We start from the raw sequence: 23,024 nt of genomic DNA, 5'->3' as shown, positions 1-23,024 counted from the left end.
AACTGAGACCGGCCTTCCTTCAATAATCCATAACATTAAGGAGGGTCCGTTTGCGCCGCTGGGCTGCAGGCGCCTTGTAGCTAGTGTTTCTTTAGTTAATCGCACTTATTTTTTTTGTTTCCAAAGTGTTTTTGTGTGTACGATTCCCTTTGTCAAGCAGGGCGATACCGTCAGCAAACAAAAAGCTCGGCGTACGCGAATGATTGAAGGTTATATATGCCAGTCAAGTCGATTAATGATATTTGGACCAAACTAGCTGGAAAGTACTTGATAGGGCTAACATCTACTAAGAGTGGTGATGATTGTTTCGAGATTTAGTGGCTATCGAATTATATTGAGAGCAATAGTAGTTGTCATGGCAATAGATCGACGGGATCGCCTCCCACCTATAGATACTGCTCTAGTTGTGGTGCCATCTTTCAGCTGTCTTTCCTTCCATGTTTCGAGCCACATCAGCAGCCGTGTCCATGTTCAAGAGTTAAAAAACAAAAGTCACTCTCGAGTGGCCCTTGAAGCCACTTTTCGTGATCATTTCATCGCTCTCCGTTGTTGCCGCTGGCTCGTTCACATGCGCCTGGAGACGCTACGATCGAAAGACACGTACCCCCCCCCCCACCACCTTCTCCTCCTCCCCTTCTTTTTTCAGTGATGATGTACATTCGCACAGGAATCACTATAAGAAGCTGCAACAACAATGGCGCTGCCCACGACGACGTTTACACGGTTTGCTTTCGAAGCTCGCTAACGAGAGTATGATCAGGTTAGTAGTGTGCCTTATCGCACTATAAATGCGTACCTGGTACGAAAAGTACTTCTACTATGTTAAGCTGACATTCCAGCCAGAATGGATTTGTACAAACGCTTTGGTGATACTTATGCCGACGTGTACGAACCCTGCACTTTCTTTGTTTTTGTCGTTTTGTGCATTGATCAATTACGAGCGGTCGGCTAGGTGCTTATAGCTGACTAGCCACCAAGCTAGAGGAGACATGATCGTGCACTGATGAGTACGAAATGGCAAAATTATACGATTTCGCAAAAATTACCATGAGGACCATTTGGGAGACATTGTCGAGATGGACACTGGACAAGTTGAAGGGTTCTAATCGCATATCCAGAAAACTATGCTAGCAGGGCCTCATCACGGCCGACAAGGTCACAACGAACTTCAAACGCCTGAAGGCGTCGTATCACAAGTACATGAGCGTTTACTTTAACTGGTCAAGTCATTTCTGTTTATGATAAACACTATCTTCTAAAAAACATCATTTAGACGTGAGCGCTCTAAACGATCGAAGAGCTTCATTTCTTAACGGATTCATTGCATTGTAACTATGCCCTTCAAGCATAGTGAGTTTTAGCCGAAACTGCATGAAATTTGTGTATTTATAGTGTATTTGTGGTGTAGTTTTTATTTCGGAAGCAATATTAGTAACGAAAGTGTTTTCGCTCATCAGAGACGAAAAACAAATCCTTAAAATTTCAGAGTGCTATCAAAATGTTTATATTCTATATATTGTATTATCTATGAGGCAGATTTATCCGTGTTTAAATTTGTCGCCCCCTTTAAACTTAACTAAATACGAAGACAAACAGAAACCCTTGAGAACTTAAAAGGCAAAGTTGATGCGTCAACCATTTGTGAGTCTGTGTATTCAGCAGCGATAATAGATACAAGAAACAGTACATGCAACATGCCACACACACACACACAGGCGTAGTGCTGAGTTGGCTCGTACATCGGTTATTTGGGCATCGACTGATATCTCTCTTCGACAGTGTCTGCTTTAGGCTGGCTACCTACACAGTCTATCTATCCATTCCGAATGAAATCGAGTGATTTTCACCTCTTCTCTATCAGTAGAGTCGTCATCGGCGGCCTCCCTGACGAACGGTAGCACTGTTTTAGGTGACTTTCGGACGGGGTAAAAACGACCCCCCAGCGAGAAAAAATCCTTGATAAAATGCGCTGTTATTTCATGTCTCTAACCGCTCGTGACGCTATGTCATGACACGAGCAACAGCAGCAGCAGCAGCAGCAGCAACAGCAACAGCAGCAGCAGCAGCAACAGCAACAGCAGCAGCAGCAGCAGCAGCAGCAGCAGCAGCAGCAGCAGCAACAGCAACAGCAGCAGCAGCAACAGCAGCAGCAGCAGCAACAGCAACAGCAGCAGCAGCAGCAGGGTTTTTCAAGTGGCTTCGACGTATTCGTTAGGTATTCATACGATTACATATACATGGTAACCTGTAGCCGTTGAAAGAATATAGGTATCTCGGTGAATCGCAATATTCTAAACGGGCCATTTTAGTCAGCCGCTATCATTGCTTTCGAGTGTTCTCGACTATGTACGCCGATGAAGAGCACCCTGGAAATGTAGCCCCAGTTTACTCTGTAAGCGATCATTTGCTAAGCATTTGATACATACAATGCATACTTATTGTGCAGTGTTGTTGAAAAAATCTTCATTAAATAGTTATACTTGTTGGAGATGATTCTCTGTTGCTGCCTTTGCTGATATGTCCGTCGTATACCTACCATTTACAGTAGATATTCTAGCATCGCCAACCATTGCTGTCAATTGTCGAACTAGTGATCACACAAAATGTCCGTGACGCTGCAACTAAGTGAATTGCTAAGTTTTAGTGGCTTAGCGGGCGCCCTTACGAGGCGAATATATTTTTTGGGTTTGGGGCGTGAGATGACCGGAGCTGTTGAGCTAGTTTACCATCGCTTCAACGTTGCACTCAAGTTATTTTTGACCGAGTGCCAGCAGCGCGCACCGATGTTTGGGCGCCGCCTGTTACAAGCAACTTCATCGGTGAACTACATTACCCAATATCATGACCTCCCTTCTCGTGTTCTTTGTACCTTCGAAGGCCTCGTTCGACTTCCTGCTGGGTGTCGTTCGACAGTTCTTTCGTACAAATGGTATGGCCAATTAAAGTGGACACCAGAGGCTATTTTTTGGCCCGCCATCATCTAACTTCAGTGGTTTCCCCTAGGCTAAAGCAGATCAAGTTGAATCATCTGCGCCCAGTGGTGGCATCATTTGCTCACTCGTTCTCAAGCAATATCAACTGAATTAAATCATAACAGGCATGTGCTCAGGCGCGTCAGATAAACCTTCCTCTTCAACTTGCTTCGAGAATAAAGGACCGTGATAGCGGATAGATACCACGTGTGAAAACTGCTTTATAAGCAAATTTTACCAAAAAAAAAGGCGCCAGATTTCGAATTTCCTCACTTTTATCATGGACACCCCAGCATCACCCGATTGGAATTCTAATTCTACTGTCATACAGAATACCTATAGGACAATAAGCACCTCGCTCAGCACATATCGCGGTTCGATTTGATTTTCCTATGTAAGCCTGTTGTTTAAAATAGGCCGAACACTTTAGTTCAAAAAATGTATCAATCTATGTTTAATTGCTCATTGCTGGTTGAACTGCCAGATCGAACGAACAGGGGTAACCTGATTCTCCTCACGACATTGTCGTTGGTAAATTGTTGCCAAGGTGACTCCAAATGGTTTTGGCACGCTTCTTGATACTGCAGTGGTTTAGTCACACGTGCTGTCTTTCTGCGCTAAACGTAACGTAATACAGCAAAGCAGAACAGAGCGAAGAAAAACGTGGCATATTAAAACTGGGATTGCGTGCCCTAAGGCGTTGTCGGTTTAGCCTGCTTTCGACACATTGTAGACATGCTGGAAAATTTGCAGATCAGAACACGAACTTCCGTTCCAACGAAAAACTTTATAGTCTGAAGTTATCTTTGTTTATTCATTCTTGGATTTGATTGTTGTCTTGAAGCCAAGTGCCGGACCCAGGAGCAACAATGGATGGGCCAGTTTTTTACGTGGTTTCGTCAAGCAAAAAACGATCGTTAAAGGTGGAAGCAGTTTCAACGGTAACTTCGAATAAAAATGATGGTTAACCTAACTGGTATTCGTACATTTATTCAACCCTGTAAACATACATGTGGACTTGACTGAAATAAATCATATTCATTTAGTGACCCTGTCCCTAATCCTTGATGACACGAACGCATTTATCAATATAAACGTAGATTATCATAAAACTATAACACTGTGAATAATTAGTAACTTATAATATCTAAAAGATTTCGTACATAGGCACATTTTAAATATACAAGTTTGTCGCAGCTATAGACCCAGGCTGAAATTATCGATGTATTGATTGTAACTGATGAATTGGGCATCCATAGTAGTAGTCGCATACGTCGCAATAATATCATTTCTTTTGGCTCGAATAATTTGTCATCCGTATGTCCTAGTATACCCTTGATGCCACTGTGGACAAATAACAAGCATGGAGACTTTTTAACCCATTCCCTGCACCAATTTCAACTATTCTTCGAATTTTAGCATGTGTTGCTTCCACGGTCGCCGCTGATGTAGCAAGAGCTGTTTAACCTTTGTGCCTCAAGAGTATCTCAATACTGTGTTTGTTTTTTAACAGATATCGGGACACTTGGCCTATATCTATCGGCTTCGAATTGCTCATCGTTGCCTGGCAGTACTGAAGGCTGTCTTAATCCCTTTTTTTGTCCTTTATCATTAGAGAAGCTAATAACGAAAGCTTTATAGTGCCTTGAGCAGACTCGAAAAGCTTTTCCTCTTTTCGGAGGCGGCATCAATATGGTCACAAACTCTCGCCGAACTGCTGCCCGCCGAATGTCAACTTGCCAGGCTGTCGTCACAAACAAATATAGCTTCTGACTGTCTCTGCGAATACTGTTTTGTGGACGTATGACACGGATAGAGCTGGTAAGATGAGCTCAAGTCCCTCTAAGAACTGGGACTTGTTGTGGCGATTCAACAACTAAAAAATAACAACATACGAAAACTCTACCTCCGGCAAAAAGAAATTAATGGAATTAAGGACCTCTAGTGCCAGACGCCGTAATGATAATCACAGTCGCGCTGAAAACGGCTGCAGACATAGGGCCTGCCGCAGAACTTGTGCATGCGCTAACGGCCTATGTTGTTTGTCTAGAACAGAGCAAGCCAACCAAACCTTAGCCACTCTTTTCTTATCCGATAGTAAAACCGATACATGAAACGAACTTCTCTTTCTTTCATATCTGTTAGAAATCGACTGGCGTTCTCCACCTGATAGACATATTGTGAATCATGTAAAAATAAGTACATTGACAAACTGCTACGCTGTTCTCATAGTTTCACTATAGACGCTACAAATTTGTTATCCTTATTTATGTGTCAGACATGACTACCTGTAATATTCTCGATAGATTCAAGTTAAGAAGCACTAACCTAAAGAAATATAGTCCAGACAACCAATACTTAATGAGGAGACTTAAAGTAACAGTAACTGACCTGTTGTTTGCGAATGGCATAGTAAAGATTGGTCGCTGCCATAGACGAACACCAATCTTATATGCACCTTACAACGTATATAATATATAGTATGCATAAAATCGAGATATTGTAAGGCAAGGAATCTGATTTGTTACGTATGGCATCTTTTGGCTTCGTAGGGGTCTACAAGCGATGGCAATCAATAACTATGGCCATTTTCTATCGAGCCACCTATAGTCAGTCCCTCAAACACGTGTTAGGTAGACCCCTATTTTCTGTTGAGATCTTCCCCGACTTCGATCATCTGCGGCCATGACTGAAGCAATAGGTCGCAATCAGCGGTAGATCTTTAGCCGTCAAAGCTTTAGTCATCAGGGATGAAAAACGCAGGCGGATGTGATCTGTTTTAATCCGTCAAAAGGCCTGAGACAAACAGGGTCAATACAAAAGCTATGAGGACAGTTAAAGTTGTTCTGAAGGCTGTGCTCGGTCCTTGTATTTTCTTCATCTCTGTTTTGCCTTTAGCTGTTGTGTTCGATGCGGCTGAGGCTAAGACTTCATCTTCACAGCCAACAGCATCACACCTCGTCTCAACTCATTGTTTCCAGTGATGTTACTACTATTTGCATCGGCAACAACGCAGCTTCCTGATTTTTTCTGACTACCGTACATAGTTCTGACATGGCACTAACATCGCCAGATCAAGCTTAAATCGAATTATGCAAATCGGACTCACTTTTGCCCGTCAGCAAACTGCGTAGAGTAATGCATTCTGTATCAACTTTTATTTCGAACTATCTTGTATTGGGTCTCAGCGTTCTGCAATGGGCAACCGAGGTCGAATCAGATTTTTTAATCAACTTCTAAGCCTTTTGGTGTCATATATATATATATATGTCAAAATAATCACTGTATATATATACATATAGAGATATATATAGTGATTATTTTTAAAAGTACTAGATTTCTAGAATACTAATATCCTGAACAGCTTTCCATTTACAGGACATAAACACAATGGATAAACGTTTTAATTTGGAGTTTTGCTTGCGACAGCATCAGCGCTCTCACTTACACGACGCGAACAGTGCCCACGACGTTCTGGGGGAGTGGCATCCAGTTGACTATTGTTAGCCGCCCTAATATTCATCATTTAGGTTTTGAATTTTCGAAGTTATTAGTTGATCTTCGTTTATTTGATCGATTTGAAGAGTTGATTAAATAGGATCTTCGTTCTTACGCAGGACGAAGACCATAAAGCCGGATAAGTGTTCAATGCACAATCTAATATTTGATGAGTATTTGCCACGACAATTACAAGCCAGGCGGCGTGTGCTTCTTAATAACCATGCTATCGGTGGATGATATAGTTCTACTGTAGATGCTGTTCATGCAGATGATGGGTGCAAATGAGATGACCATTGTATGGCGTCATTTGCACCGACAGACAAACGGACCAGATACAGTTGTTGGGAGGAGACAAAAACGCAAAGCTCAGACCTAAACGGCAGTGACAACTTTCATTGTTTTTAATCAGAACACATTTACATTGTCCTTTTCTGGCCGTCATTCACTCTGTTCACCCAGTCTGACGCTTTCATTCATAGTCACATACAAATGGGGCTCTTTATATCGTTTCTTGCTAATTGTGTACGTACATTTCTTGCCACAAAGAACAGGGGTGCGCTTTGAAAAGCTAGTAAAGCGCTTGACACGAAATTACGCTGTGTATCTATATATGATACAACAAAAATGCGTGCTATCTATATGCTTGGAAGAACAACATTTTTAGTAAGATCAGATCATTCCCCTGTGATTCGAGGCCCTACTAGTGACACAGCGGATGTTTAGCGCACGTTATCCTTTCGACGAGAGTTCTGGCCTGCGTCAGCAGCAGCAGCAGCAGCAGCAGCAGTAGCAAAAACCGTATCAGTCCACGATGGGGGTGGCTGTTTTAGTGTCAAAAATCAAATTAAACCACAGACCCACTGTAATCTGTAACTGTTGAGTTCGTGCGATGCGATAAAATTGTTCATACCTTTCTTCCCAAAATCATTCACAGTAGCTACCGCTATTATGATAGGAAATTTCCGAGAGTTGTTTTGGTCTGAAAGCATGCTGGCCAACTCGGATACGCGTGCGGTAGCTTAAATACAATACACAGACGCCGTACTTCCGTATTTTTATTCACCAGACAATTTTGCGACGCAAAAAACGAGCAAATTCGTCAAGAAATCAGCTGAGTACGAAGATAAGAAGATGTATCATATGAACTACATTATTTTTTTTTAATTATTTAATTAAACGATTTAGTTACTGTCTTTCATATCATAATATACGTAATTGTTACAGATGTCATCTATAAATTGTAATAGAATTATAGTCCTACAGGCCGTTAGACGAAATGCATTGTGCCCCTACCCATTAATTCTATCTCACCCACCTGTTGGTGTTTTGATAATACATAGTATGCATACATTAGGTAACGTCGTCTAGTAAAAACTGCAGCAATTTTTCGATATATATATTTTTCCGCCCTCAGATCGCTGTTGGTCCGACTAGGGCAATAAAAAGAAGGTTTTCGCCCCCATTTTCACTTAGTGTTTGATCGCGTTGGCATAAATTCATCAAACTATATTTTTCTAAGAACTTTGCTTTCTATATTGCTGGTGTACAGTGTCGTTGCTCTTGGTGCCGTAATCCCCGGGTGGCAATTTGTTATTACCCTACGGGCTGTAATTTGCCCATATCCTTAGCTGTCGCCTAGAAATTTTATATGTCGGTTTACCTTTTATGCTGCAAATATTGCCATTTGTGCAGACATGCTCTTGCGTTTGCTGTGTAATGGGTGTTGCTCTGTCTACCCGTGCGTCCGTGTGTCGGTGTGCGCTTACTACTCGCCATCTCAGACGAAGTCTAGGTTACCCTTTTTGGTTGTGTGTCAATTTTATGCCTACTATTTGGGCCCTGTCTGCTGTTCGCTGATTGGTTCTCCCCAAAATGTTGATGTGACTACCGGCCTCGGTGTGGCGAGTCTGGACAGTTGGAACTTTCCTGGCTAAAGCGAGAAAACCCATCGAATTTGGCGGCCGCAGAATTCAAACCATACGCAATCACCGTATGAACGCGACAAAAACGACGACGACGGCGACTTAGACAAGCAAAGCTGAGAAATGGCTGTAATCAGCACCGTCCAAACGTAAGCGCCGGCAGCGATGGCCAAACGAGAGTCGATTAACGCAAGGGAAGTTCGTTTGGGAAGCTGAGAGAAAACTCAGGAAATTAATGTATTCTGTACAATTTTTAAGCTGCCTCTCTCCTTCCTACCGTGTGCCAGCTTACCGATATGGTCTTTAAACGTTTCGTCCAACTATAACACACATACACGCACGCACGCGGCAGTATCGTACATAAGTTCTGTGTGTGAAATATTCACACGGACAAATCTTATTGACATATTATTCAAATGGGCATCAAGTACTATCAGTTGACCCGTAACCGTTTTAGAGCTTGGTGCGATGTTTCATCTGACTGGCTACAATATATACTCACTTCGTAGCCATGGAAACTGGATTTAATGCCATATTGTATTGTAGTAACATTACTGAATCGTTTTTTTGCCCCTAGTGTATAGTTTTACACAAGTTTCTTTTGAACAACAATCTAAGTATGATTGGTAAAGTGTAATGGATAGTTATGAAATACAGTTAGACCAGGTAGCAGATAGACTGCTACAGCATTGTTGAATGAACTCTGTGTTTCAAGTTTTACGTCCGGCATCGCCGCTAGCCATTCCACCGGACAGATGACTAACAGGCTCTCAGCACAAAACGAAGTGTGCGTATACCTGGATTCGAACCTAGTTCGTAACGTCCGTGTACTTAACATTACCAGGCAGATATGTAACTCGCTAAGCTATCATCTAAATTCTATTAAGATAGAAAAATGAAAAGCAAGTGTTAGGTTTTCGTTTCGATTTCAATCGCCGTAAGTCTATCTCGTTCAAATACTATTCCTCTCATGGTTATAATTTTAACTATTTTTTTTTTCTATTTATTCAGCCTGTTTCCTGTCGCAAGCTAAATCCTGACGCATCATCGCCCCCCTTCCCCTTTGAATTGCTTTTTTACGGCAGTCGTACGATGGATCCCACGTGGGTGGATGAAAAAGGCCTAAACTCGCATTGTCCACGAGTAAGCCTTATCATTTTTGCTACGGATGAGGAGTCATTCGTTTGTGTTTGATTGCGCCTGCTTTTGCGCTGCCGCCACAGTTCCAGGCAGTACAATATCGTACGACTGAACGTAGCTTACGCGCTGGTTTGCCATATTAGTTTAGATTCTGGTCTGCTTGTGTTAGTGTGAATCTATTTGTGTTTAAGTCTATCCGTCCGCTTATTGTACGTTTCAGGACGACTAAGGAGCACTTACCTAAAATGGAAAATCACGCGTTAATACATAATAATAACAGCGGTACTAAAAGTAGCCGCGCTGGCGCGCGCGGAAGACAGTAAGAGAAGTATCAAAAAAAACGTTGTAACGATAGAATAGCACAGAAGTTTGAGAGTATTATAATAGGCAAGCTATGACATCGTTGAACTTACATACCGGTACGTCCTGGCTACTGCCTATCTGTCTACCATATTTCATCGGAGTGGTTTGCAACAGCAGCGCGCTGCAACCCGTATCCCGCGGGCTTCATTAAGCCATGGACGTGAGCGCTTAGGAATTAAAATGCCATTTATTTTAGGCGAACCTTAACGGACTTCAGACTACTACGACTGAGCGACCCAGTTGCCAACAAGCGGCTGAGACTGGGCAAAAGCAGCCTCTTTTAATTTCAGTTTCAGCCCGATGAATCCATCAAAGCGGTTGAAGTGACCGGTGTACGCGCAGTCAGATAAGTTGGCGATGATATTAAAGTTATATTAAGTTCAAGTAATGGTTGGTTGATAAGAAATGAGTGTGCCAGTTTGCCATATATATGAGTGCGCATATAAAGCCATTAGATATATAGTACACGTATTGTATTGCATAGAAGTACATGGGGAACATTGGAGCTAGGGATGTTAAATCCTTTACGATGGTTGATTCAGGAGACTCGCGACCGACCGCGTCATCGCCATCAGCAATGCGAAGCGCCGTAACCGCTGTATTAACGTGATCAGTTGTGTTTACACATTTACGCACACACGTCAGCCATTCGAAAACAAGCGAAACACGCACATATCTAACTAATTGTAAAAAAAGAACTTGGACAGAGATTACGCTGTCAACCAAATCAAAGTAGGCCATATGAAATCAACCGACGCAGAGACCGTATGCCATGGAAGGCGTTGGGGTTCAAGGTGACGGGAACAAGGATTGCTACTTTGCCGGGATGTGTGGGCCAACTATGGACCACAAAATAGAATGCTAACGTGAAATTTCAGAGAGCTTTTCTTTCGACGTCCATTGCTTCTTGCTGGAACCGAACTGCGGCGCAGATGAGGATAAAGCTGAAGTTCCTGCTAAGACAGAACGATTCGTTGATAAGTAAGTACTATTATTACTATCAACTGTGTTCCGCGGCATGTGCTCGGTACTGCCACGCGAAGTTTGTCCAACAACTTGTATGCTTGTATGTAAGTTATTTTGTTGACTACATGACAGCTAATCAGCCCAACAGCCTCCGGTCAGTTCTTGGCTACCAAAATATCGCCAGCAAACGTACGCCAAGGCAAAGTTACCGATTCAGCCGAAACCGTTGCGTCTTTCATTTGTCGCTGCTGTGGCTACTGCCGCCAAAATTCGCTCTATGAAATTCTTACGCTATAGTCGGCGGTGCGGTCGGCAGAAATTTGGAACGTTTCTAATCAGCAGGTTAGCCTGTTTTGCGGTATCAGTAGCAGTTGTACTGCTTCTCGGCTTGAGATTCTTGGCCTAAAGCTGGCCGCTAACTACGACGGCTTTGGGCTAGCAAAGAAATTGCCGGCGCTTTGTCGTAAGTGTCAGCACTACCTTATCGTTCCGGCGGCTGACTGTAGTCGAAGCCGTATCCCAAATTAGCAACAGCAACAGTAATAGAAGTTTGAAATTGTGTCTCGGACCAGCTCAGAGCAGCGTCGGTACGGACAGCCAGCCGACCTTTGACCTTCATCATCTGCCCTCATGGTGATTAGGAATTTTACGCCGCCGCCGCCGCCGCCGCCACCATCATCGCATCATTATCAACAACATCGCCACCGTCATCGTCAGTGGCGTCGTCTTAGCATATTCGCCTCACGAAAAGTGTCACCGGGTGAATCGATGGTGGAGCGCGGGACCGAGAGACCGCCGCCCCGGACCGCCCAACGACGACAATGTCAGCGGCGGACCAGTTGCGGTAATAGTTTACTTAGCAGTCGACATAGAAATGGCAATAGCAATACACACCATCGTAGTTCTTACACTGCGCTATGCGAATGATAGTAACGGCTAAAACTGTTTCGCATTCGCTGAAGGCGTAATGCATCGAAGCGCTAGGGATGAAACCGGTGCTCGCCTACTATACGATACTTAATTTAGCTGGTTCCATTGTCGTTTCAACGTTAGTAGTAATGTGGTTGACAGGCTGACCAAACAACCAGGGTTGGACAGAAGCGCAGTGAGGCAAAATCGAACAGATAGCAGTGATCCGTACGAGTGCCTATGTTGAACCTCGAAACACGCGAAGCAAGCTATACATGAGAAGAACAATCATACATAGTCGCCGGCTGGGCACGCCGGTCATCTAGGACACGTACAGAGCGAGATACGACGTCACATGGGAACTAACGGGGCTCCGCCAAACACTGAACGCCATTGGTCAAAAATGTCCCGTAGTAAAGGAAAATAGCACCGAGGAAAAGTCTCTATGGGCAAACCTCACATATGCTACTACGCCGGTGTAACAAGTAGCAATCACAGAATTGTACCCCATGACACGACATTGGCGCCTGAAGGAAGCCGCTAGCGTTCAAACAAAGCTATACGTGAAACGTAAGATCCAACGCGGTGTAGTAAAGGCGGACGTGTTTCACGTCGAATGGTTTTCGGCTTAGGTACTTATTGCAGGCCTGTCCTGAAATCAGCTGTCGTCTGTGTTGGACTATCTTGTGGATGGCTAATAAATAAGCAATAATGTCGCTTCAACATTTTTACTGCAAATATTCAATATAGAACGGATATATATTTTCTGCTCTTAGCAGACGACGTTACCATCCAAGATGGTGGATAGAAACAAAGGGAAATATCAGCTGTCTTTCTGCTGTTACCGCGGATTGTGTTATGTTCATGTCGAACAAAGTGCTAACATATAATTAGCAAGACAGATGCATTCTGAGCGATTTATATGCTTCGGGTAAGAGTTACGTTCGCTGCCGCTGCCCTCAGACTAACGCGGAGCACACAACCGCCGTCGAGGGTCACACTCGTCGGACCAATTAGCGCGCCTAAATTTCGAATTTTCGTGCCTGAACGAACTCTCTGAGTAAGTGGATGACGACGTAGTCTATGAAACTGCTTCGGAACGCCGTAATAATAATATCTTCAGCTCTGCAATATCTAACTTTGCTTTCTCAACGCGACTAAAGTATGTATGCCATTAGAAACATACGTTTTATTGTGGTGTTGTAATATATAGATGTTACTGTATTTAATGTTGCGATAAAAAGTCTACTAATAGAAAAAAGTACACGCTAATTATTCTATTTAAAACTGATTTACGAAGAAATTTGCACGTCGCTATCAGGTTGTCACGTTACGGGAACAGATCCAACAGCGCGCGTTACCAAAATCTCCACTGAATATTTGAAGAAATCCATGTAGTTTTCAGATGGGGCAAACTTCACAGGCGGAGTTCCGTGTATTTCCGATGCTGTTAGAAAGTACAGCCAACTCATAACAGTAATAACGTTTAAAACTAACAGATATAGTACGAAAGCACAAAAAGGACACATATATCACTATAGAGATTCATTCGTTCGCCCGTTCTTTTACTAGTCACATTCTTTTTCGTATCATCCGTAACACGCTTGTGTGCAAGTGTGCGCCATTCAATGTATCGGTTTCTTTATTATATAATATTATTAGCAAGCGCCGAAAAAGATCCCGCTCCCTTTGTTAGGGTTAACTAGTAATAGCATTGATGTTTGTTACTAGCAGACGTCAAATCTTCGATTGGCCAGGCTGAATTTGTACGTCTGTGTGCGTGCGTGCGTGCGTGCGTGTGTGTGTGCTTCTCTTCAAAGAAATATTCGGTAGTTTGACTATATTGGAGCTTGAAAGCAACGGTACAGCTGGTATGATTGAGTCGATGAGCGTTCTGTCAGATTAACATGAGCTGGGGGAGGTGTTTAGTGATGGGCCGTAGTCGCCCAGAATACAGTCGTGCATCCACTGAAGAACAAAGGACTGACCAGCTGTGGTGTTCTGGGTATGAGTAACATTGTCATAGAATTGTTGGTAGAACAGGAAAATCTTGAAGCATAGGGGTTTGTCAACGAGACATGGCCATGATTTGACAATATCTCTTTGACAGCTTCAAATACGACGGCTACGATTGCTGCTGGTGACTGATGCAACAGCATAACCTGACGCTGTCAGAGGTACCATTTTTTTCACTCTTTTCCGCTCATGTGTGTCCCTTAACTGAATTTTCGTATTGTGAAGATCTGCTCGCAGGCATGCTTAAGCTTCAGGCAATTTCATTGTTGTCATCGGTGATAGCTGTGGCAATTTAGAACTTGGTGGAGCCGAACTTTTTATAGAGAACGAAATGAATCGACGCATGGATGATACGTACGGGAAAACGTTACGTTCGAAGGCGCTGTAAAGGATTATTTTAGAATTAGAGATTTATTTTGTGTGCGCGATATCTTTTAAATAAAGCTTTTAAGTTCTACGTTTGGAATGGCGCTTTTATTGTATGAAATCATCTATCTAGTTATTACGTTCTATCCTTTATACGTAATTAGGACGCAAAAGTCTATCGAAGGGATACTTGAACAATCCTGTTGTTCGATTACTGAGGCCTAATTACACCTGACTTGATGCCTCTCAAGTTCAGTCTCTTCCAACTTATTCTTCAGCGCAACAGGCACATACATCTTAAAAACGTAAGAAGTCATCGTCACAGCCGTAATTTGCGAAGCAATTTACTTTTAGATGCCAATCTGTCTAAAATTACAGCATAACAACTCGTTGGCTTTCCTGTACAAAGTTAAATTTTCAGTTTTTGCCAGGAGCCTAGAGAAGGAACCCACGGAGAGCAAAATCCGAAACATGAAGCGAACGTATTTAGCGAGATCTAGTCCTTTTTTCTGCGGCTGGAAACGTTTTTGCCAGTTGTTGGGCAGTCTGGATGGCGGATAGTATTCTCCCCGAAGCTGGCACAATACAATCATCAGCTGTAGGTAACTTGGCGCAACCGCTAGGGTTGGTGAAGCGAGCAAACGAGAGATATGGGAACAGAGCTCGCCGTACCGCAACGCCGTCGTGTGAGGCTAGATAGTTTAGCGTTCTTTTGTATATAAATTAAACTAACAACAGCCATCAATCGTATGGGAGATGGCAAAGTGTCGTTAACGTCTAGCGGCAACGGAGCCACTCGACCAGAGGATAGATGAAGGTTGAAGGGGAAAAGATGAATTTCGCTATTCAAGGCCGCCTCTGTTTTTATCGTACTAGTTATTATTATTATTATTATTATCGTCCCTACTGCTGCTGTTTGGAGTCACAAACCGCAAACGACCGAATAATGACGTACGAAAAAAAAGACGGAGGTCCGAAAAGCTTTCGGCAACATCTTGTCATGTATCCATTGTACGAATCACGCTCGTTGGTCACAGAAACACTCCTAAGAAATGTGTACATAAGTTGTCAATGAGAATAAATTGATTGTATTAAAGAAGTAATGACAAAAAACTATTCAGACAAACGCATATCTGAGAGATATTTTCTAGCCAATTATTACAGTCTTAAAGTTTTGAAGTTGACCAAATCGAGCTGATTGCAGGGTTTTGTCCAGTGCACTCTGGAAGCCTATCTATTACAAGCACAGCAATATCAACAAAACTCCAATGGGAAACACTTCTTCCCTAATCGGGTAAACTTATTTGGGGTAGCACTAGACAAGCCTGTCACTCGTTGGCCGTCGTAGCGTTTAGCTTAGCTTAGCTTAGCTTTCTTTTCACAAGGCGAATGGAAGTAAACCAGGGAAGCGACGTCACTGGGAAATGAGCTTACGCAGTGCAACAGTCCGACCGTAGCATTGGCTGACTGTAACAGAAACTGCATCATTATCAATAAGTAATAATACCGTAGCCGTGAGCGATCTATCCGTTATAGGCGACTACCAACGTGGGCCGACAAACGGCCGAGTTTCGATAGTGCTCCGCACCCCACATTTTAATGCTATCGTTTTCCCCACTATTGTCACGGCCACAAGTTCCAATCAAAGGTAAAAAACGAACGAACCGAATTAGTATATCTGTGTTATCTCGAACAGATAGCGAAGTCATCATCTTATTTCTTACGATCCGCTACCTTAAAGCCAGAACGAAACTCAAACTTATGGGTGAGTTCACGCGGTACTCTCTCTCCTATAAGCTGTCTGCGTCTATCACTTTCAGTGACTTGCGTGTGCGTACCCAGCTATGTTAACTTGCTCTTGTTTTAGCTCTGTTGACAGGCGTTCCTATGCACACTTACGTATATATACACCGCGAAGCTAACGCCCTGCACGCACACACACACACACGCAGAAAGGCTAAGAGGCAGGCGTAAGGACACGACGACTTTCGAATGCAGACGAAAACGCGCCTACAAGTTGGTGATAGCGGCCACACGGATTCTGACGGCCACGCTTAGGCAAAAGTCACATCGCCTATAGATGCATGTCGATATATTGCCGGGATGCAATCAACCTTACGCGCACGGAATATAACGCTTGTGGGGAAACGTTACACAGTGCGCCTGTGATAGGTGTACGTAGCAGTACTAGCTGTTACGAGCGAAGTAGGATGAATTCAGTTAGCGTATGCTTGACGGTAGCGATTAGAACTAGAAAACGCTGAGGAAAAGAGGTAGCAAATGAGAGCGTTCAGGGGTACATTCTATAATCCTATGAGTGAATGAAAATTATACAACGAATTCTAGAATTTCTCTTCCACGTCGACCTTTGATTGATACAGTTAAGTAGTGGCGCCTTGATAATGACCTAGACCGTTGGGTTGCCCATGTCGATATTATTAAGAATACACTGACCCTGCACTAGCTCTGTCCAGACAGTTATAAGCTGGAGGTGTCTGAATGAAGGAAAATAATGTCATTATGTTCCTTCATTTATCTGATGAAGCGGAACCTAAAAAAATCACTATTAAACATATAAGTCTTTACTTTTTACTAAAAATGTACGGATATATATATATATATATATATATATTGTATCTGTAATATGTTACGCTAAATTTCGTTCCACTTTTTTTGGGTTTATGCTGCTGGCAAATGTAATAATACAGTGCCCCAGGATTTCGAGGCAAAGTTAAAAACCGCGTTAAAAATCGCTTGAGCGAATGGTTTTAAGTATTTGCATCTAAGATTTTGCAGATACATGCTAATGCAGAGAATGAGTGATCATCCATTGTGGATATGGATATGCCGTTGGGTCGGTGAGAGAGGCAAATTTAGCGCAGTTTACTGCAGGAACTAGATGACGCTAGTTTTCCACATGTGGGCACAGTTTGACCACCTGGCCCATGAAGACGCGTTCAGGACGTCAGAACTGACCGACGGAAATGCACGGAAAAAGTAGCTGCTTCGTTCCGCTTGCGAAATTGATCGAACATGTATACGTGCTGTTCTATCAGTACCCTACTACCCGACCAGCCCGAGCACCTCTAATATGATGACTGCGGCTTGGGCATGCGTGAGCGTTCTATGTGAATATTGTACACACTGCCAATAGCAGTATTGCGTCTTTGGACGTCACGGGGACGCATCTTATGTCTAGCTTGATCCGCTTACCATCAACCCATCATCTCTTGCAGTCAGCTCGTTGCCTCCGTCGCAGCCGCTGTTGTTACGCTCTTCTGAACGCTTCGAGATAAGGCGTCTCAGGTCGACTAACTCTTTAAGGACAAGCGAAGTTTGAACAAGGAAACTCGTAAGGGGCGACCTACTCCTGATGACACTCGGCCTAGCTGTGCTCCTTTTTAGGTTCCTTTTAGATCAGAGCTACAGTAGTCGGACGAGAAACAAAACGGACGGCAGTGCTACACGTAGTGAATAAGACAACCGATATTTTCTTTTCGGGAATGGCAGGTAACACGGGAAACGAGTCACCCTTAAACGTGTTACATCAATACACGATACGTTCTGCGCCCTAGACGTTTTTGTAGTATCTAATTGTCGACAAGACGACTAATTTCCATCAGTGTCGTCGTTGTCATCACACGAGGAGGCGGGATGGATGTCGCCACTGAAATGATATCTGCTGTTCCGTCAGCCATAGCTGAAACAGAACGCCGACGGCGCGCCGGAAACCCGCCATAGCTTGAACATCTATCTATATATTTATCTAGGCGTCTTCCTACGTGTATGTATCCATCTGAATCATTTTTCGCCGTTCGTGCAGAACGTCAGGATCATCACTGGAGGATGCTGTTGCGGCCGATGCCACCGCTGCTGTTGGCCCGAATTCGATGGCGTGCGAAACACGTCGCCGTGAAACAGCTATCGAAGAAGAGTGAACGTTTGAGAAAAGGCTGCAAGCAGCAAAAGTGGAATGGACACCCAAATACGTATAGTTACTTACCTAGCAGCGGTAGTCACAGCATCGGTCAAAACATCCGCCACTGACGACAACAGCAGCAGCAACAGCAACAACAACAACAGCAACAACAGCAACAGAGAAGTAATAGGAGAATCGAACTCCTCCACCGAACAGGTCACGCCTCGGCGAGCGCGTCAAGTTCGCTCCCAAATAATTGGCGTTCGAGAGAGAACGGAGAGAGGCGGGGAAGGAGGGGAGAGCGGCAGCACCAGTATGGCGCTGCGAGCTTACCAGTGGAAACAGCAGTGCCACAGGTGACGGCGCACCACTATAGCGATATAAGCAGTAGACGATATGATAGCATTTGTATTGGTATTAGTGGCAAGCGCAGCGGTGTTTGTCGATGGCACTATTGCCCAACCACCGAGCCAGCGGCGGCGGCGGCGGCGGCGGCGGCAGCGGCGGCGGCGGCAACGACGACGACGACGACGACGACGAAGAAGTGAACTCTAGTAACAGCAATACATACAAACGAACGATGCAAGTATCGGCGAGTTTGAATGAAATCCTCACTCACTGTTTGTGTTTGCCTCAGTATATCCGCAGTTGTTTGTGGCGCGACGGTGTCACCACTGCCGATAATACCAAAACAGTCCGATATCGAGCGTTGCTGGTGTTGATGTGGCCATTGCCGCATTACCGCGAGTACAGAGAGCGGCCAGCGTTTCCAGTAGAGATGTTGACAGAAAACTATATATCGGTTGGACGACAAAAGTGGAATAATTTCGATCGGAAACATCCCAGATTATCTATTCGTATCGCAGCTGTCAGTTGGCCGATGCTTGTTATTAGCTCGGATAGCTGGCCGGCAAAAATCCTTACCTGAATCTTGTTAAGTTACGCGAAAGCGACTACACTACGACGGCTAATACAAACTGTCATTGATATCAACGAGCGTATTTTTTTACGCGCGCGCACTAGCGCTTAGTTGTTTTTGAATGTTCTCTTGAGCTAGACTTTACTGCTAGCTTTCTAAACCGCATGCCACGAGACAAACCAAATAACAAATTACTAACAAGTAGTTTTTATCATCTTCAGCATTTCTATGCGTAATACTGCTAAAATGTATCGAAAATATCTAACACTCTCAGAATTGTACACTTTCAAGTTATTTAGGTTGATCGCTTCCCAACCAATCTAGTTGAACCTTTGGCCACTTCGCCTCTGCGTTTATCTCATAGCGACTTTAATGCTTCTCATTTTTGGCGGATTTTTTTATCTATTTCTGAGATCTCTTTAATATCTCTCTATAATGGAAGGGCAGGACCATTGAAGCATGGGACTACTGCGTACGTCGCGTCAAGCTGGCGTTTCTCCTCAAACGCCGTTACGTTTAGGAATAATAACTTACGGGTGAGACTTGCAGTTCGATTACTACAATTTCCTAACCTACAGATAAATGTCACCAAAGCGAACGCGCAAAAATCGTTGTCAAGGATGTTTAGTGTGGGAGCAACTTACGACCCCGCTGCTGTTTAACTGCTTAGGCAACTACGCCTCCCAACCGCCGTCGTCTTTACCGGTACATCATCATTGTTTGAATGTAAGTGAAATCACGCATCGATCAGTTAGCTAAACACCTACTAGAGATATTCTAACATTGTAGTATTGTTACTGTGGTGTATTTGGTCGAATCCGGTTCTCTTAACTCTCAAGGTAGCCCATGAATCTAATGCAAGGTTTTTGTTCACTAAGGACTCATAGTAACAGATAAAATACACACGAAGTTTTTCTAAGATGTCTTTCAAAGACGCCTAAACTAACCGGATAGCTTAAATAAAGCTATAAAGAGCGGATAAAGGGGAACTTTTACTCGTTGCTATCCGCTAGATAGAAGCCGTTGACGTATTGAACGCACTTACTGCAAATGGAAGTAAGCCTTTTAGATGTGAAAGTAGTTCGTTTTGTTCCACATTGTGTTTAGCTTCAATAGGCATACGACAATAACATAAAAATGTTTTCATTAAACAGTAAGATTTTTTTTTTTCGGTCATAGAATTCAGCACCACTACGCAATATGGTGCAGGTGGGGGAGTTGGAGAGAGATTGCACGCGTATTTTTTATTAAATTTGTAGGATCGGCAGGCATTTTGGTGAAATGCTGAAAAACTTCGAATAGAAAAACGTACGGAGTCCCAAGGTCTAATTAGCTCTAATAGCGGTCTACAATTGATTCATACTTAAAGTGTGTAAGGGTGAATAGCAAAGAGCAAACTAAGATGGCAATTCTGCCACAAGTAAGCTGACATCTTCTAACTAATATTCGTCAGTTCATTATAAATGAGCGAAGATTCACAAACACCCACGACAGGTAATCTTCGTTCTATCACAGATTGCCCTACGTCAAGCCAGCCATACTGACCGAGCTGGGTCTATAATTGCGGTGGCGATGTCGATCTACTTGCTTAGTCAACCCTTTTCTAACTAATATCCTTATATGATGACACGGTTTAGCGATCTACAGACACGCGAACGGATTAGCTAAAAATATGTATACTTCACGTCCACGTAAACCATCTTCGTATTCGCCGCGCGTTACGAGACCTTGTTATGCAGCAGTTATCTGGCTCCTTACATTGCGTGCCAGTTCCAGGCTTTACGTTGGTGCATTTCGGCGTAGGTCTTTCAAAAAAAAAAAAAAGGACACATGGAACTTAGGCTATGCACGAACTTCATTACGTGCTAGCAATACTTTTTCGCCCGCGCAATGAACCCGTACCTAGCCAAGCAGGTCAATTGACCAACAATGAAGGCACCATTTCACACTCGTGAAAAGTAATCTAGTGGCTGGCTTTTTTTTTACGTTTTAAAGCTCATTCTCTAGTGGTAAGTATATGCCAATTGACAATATCGTCTTCCTGTGCCACGTTGGTTAAGAACACCTACATGGATGGACCTGAGGTCGGAATCCGCCGTCAGCCATAGGTGCTTCCCTCCCTTGAAATTGATTTGCTTTCCGATGGATCGATCGATAAAAACCATTAAGGACCATAGTTGCTTTCTTCTGATCTTCTTCAGCGAATTGTCGAGACGGCAAGTGCTCGAACGTTTATAGAGCTGAATTCGTTTGTAAGGAAATAGAGATTATACAATATTAACGCTTAATTGGTTAACCAATTGATCCAAACGTGGATTGCGTTCGTGTATTTGAACAGCGTATGTTTACGGGCAGATTCGCCAATCGTAGGCCTGGCCGGCCATCACGCGATACGCCAATGGGATACGAACGAAGAGACCGGTAAGACATCTCATCTCAACCGTCTAAAGCTTATCCACCACAAATCGCGCAAATCGGTGGTCGATAATGGCCCCCTTGTCTCGTAACGGCAGCAGCGGCCGATAATAACTGTAGCATCAAAAGTTGTTAGACGATTACGAGCATCTGTGGCTGCCACAGGGGAGATTTGATGTCGGCGATTCGATAAACGGGCATAAAATCTACGCGCGTTCTTGTGAGCATAGCTTAATATTTCTCTATCAAGAAAAAGGCCATATAGCTTTTCTGACCGCAATTCCGATATATCGATCATGTTGGTTGTTTACGACAACGACAACAAAAACGATGATAATGATTGTGATCATTGTTCGCTAGTGACTTCACAGCGTACGGTTCGACGGTATACCACCCATGACCCGTCCGACTATGAACAGGGGCAAAAAGCGACCGTAACGCCTTATCTTGTTGTACAATTGAAGGAGGTGCTGTCGTTAGAGTGAATGTCGTCATAAATATACACTACTGAAGAATGTCTACCAAAGATAAATATTGCTGGACAAAGATACCTCACTGCCAGTAACAGATAGATTACTAAATGATATTCATTACAGGTATAATTTAAATCTACTTGAGCTCGACGTCCAAACAATACCGGTATCCATTCAAACCGTATAAGGCCTCAATCAATCGCTATTCCCATAAAGAGACAGGCTCGATAAGAAAGCCGGACAGGAGACAGCGAGAGAGCTTGAATCTCCGGAATATTTCCGGAAATATTTAGGTAACGATTGGCCATGAAATGTTGAATGAGTGCGTGTATTCAGACAGCCTTCAGTGTAACCTAACCAACGTTTAGCTGGCCTGGCTAGCGTAACTCCATGTGGTAGACTCATCGATGCCAAAGTTAACATTGCAATAAGCAGGGTGGAACCTGAAGGATAGAACACACTGTTTTTGATGTGCGAATACGAAGTTTCATCTCGAGTAGGCTTGATTCTGCAATGAAAAGGTAGCATTATCTTCGAAATGCGCGCACTCTTCCAAGCCTACCTGCTGTAAGGCCAGTGCTGCAGGCTGTCTAGTCGCGTTTGTTTGATTTGTTCTTTTCTTGCGGCCGCTGCTGGTGTCGCAGCTCTTACCGTAGGTCCTGTTAGTGAAATCATATTTTTATTCGTCGAAAAACCTTGTTTAGACTCCTTAATAGGAATCGGGTAGAAAAGTCTCAGCAACAGGAACGGAAGATAACAAAAAGTAAAGTGGCACTACGAGTAGGAGTCCAATTTTGCGCATGTCCTAGGGTAGAAGCCGCTGTATAGTCTGGCCATAGAGATGGTTGTATGTACTGCTGCTACGGACCACAACTTGCTGGCTGATTGCTTAATTTCAGGCGATACCTGCACGAACAGGCAAACTGGCGACAAGAAGGTAGATAGAAAAACAAGGCAAGCCCTGCTGCTTTTGCTGTGGGTCCGCGGCTCACACACAGTCAGAGGTCAGTACGAACTATAGCGTCACTCTGGTTGACACAGCTGCAGCCGTAGTACTAAGATATAGGCTTTGTTCTCCGATGAGCCGGAACAAGTAGCAGCAAGAGTCGCTGCCGCAGTAAACGTCCTGTGTGAGTATATATA

At 43.6% G+C, this 23,024-nt stretch overlaps 1 protein-coding gene and 2 long non-coding RNA genes across 9 annotated transcripts in view; 1 reads left to right on the top strand and 2 right to left on the bottom strand.

The window, feature by feature from the left end:
* LOC111244196 (uncharacterized) overlaps positions 1 to 23,024 on the bottom strand; it is a 180,161-nt gene that overhangs the window by 125,413 nt on the left and 31,724 nt on the right. The gene's annotated exons all lie outside the window — the stretch shown is intronic.
* Positions 271 to 23,024, top strand: part of LOC111244197 (uncharacterized) — a 26,236-nt gene continuing 3,482 nt past the window's right edge. Inside the window, exons 1-4 of one of the 3 annotated variants that reach the window (XR_015320519.1) lie at positions 271 to 760; positions 9,756 to 12,935; positions 19,572 to 19,719; positions 22,781 to 23,011. This is a non-coding gene — a long non-coding RNA (uncharacterized LOC111244197). Of the gene's footprint in view, positions 761 to 952; positions 4,044 to 9,755; positions 12,936 to 19,571; positions 19,720 to 22,780; positions 23,012 to 23,024 lie in introns of those variants that run through there. The other 2 variants (XR_015320518.1, XR_015320520.1) reach the window with 2 other exon arrangements.
* Positions 13,306 to 19,438, bottom strand: LOC147757269 (uncharacterized). Its single transcript, XR_015320525.1, has 2 exons — positions 18,159 to 19,438; positions 13,306 to 14,171 (listed from the first exon to the last, which is right to left on the bottom strand). It is a non-coding gene; the product is annotated as an uncharacterized LOC147757269 (long non-coding RNA).

The sequence above is a fragment of the Varroa destructor genome, unplaced genomic scaffold (assembly GCF_002443255.2).
Source record: "Varroa destructor unplaced genomic scaffold, Vdes_3.0 BEIS01000002.1, whole genome shotgun sequence".
Taxonomy (NCBI): domain Eukaryota; kingdom Metazoa; phylum Arthropoda; class Arachnida; order Mesostigmata; family Varroidae; genus Varroa; species Varroa destructor.
This window is presented reverse-complemented; position numbering and strand designations above follow the sequence as displayed.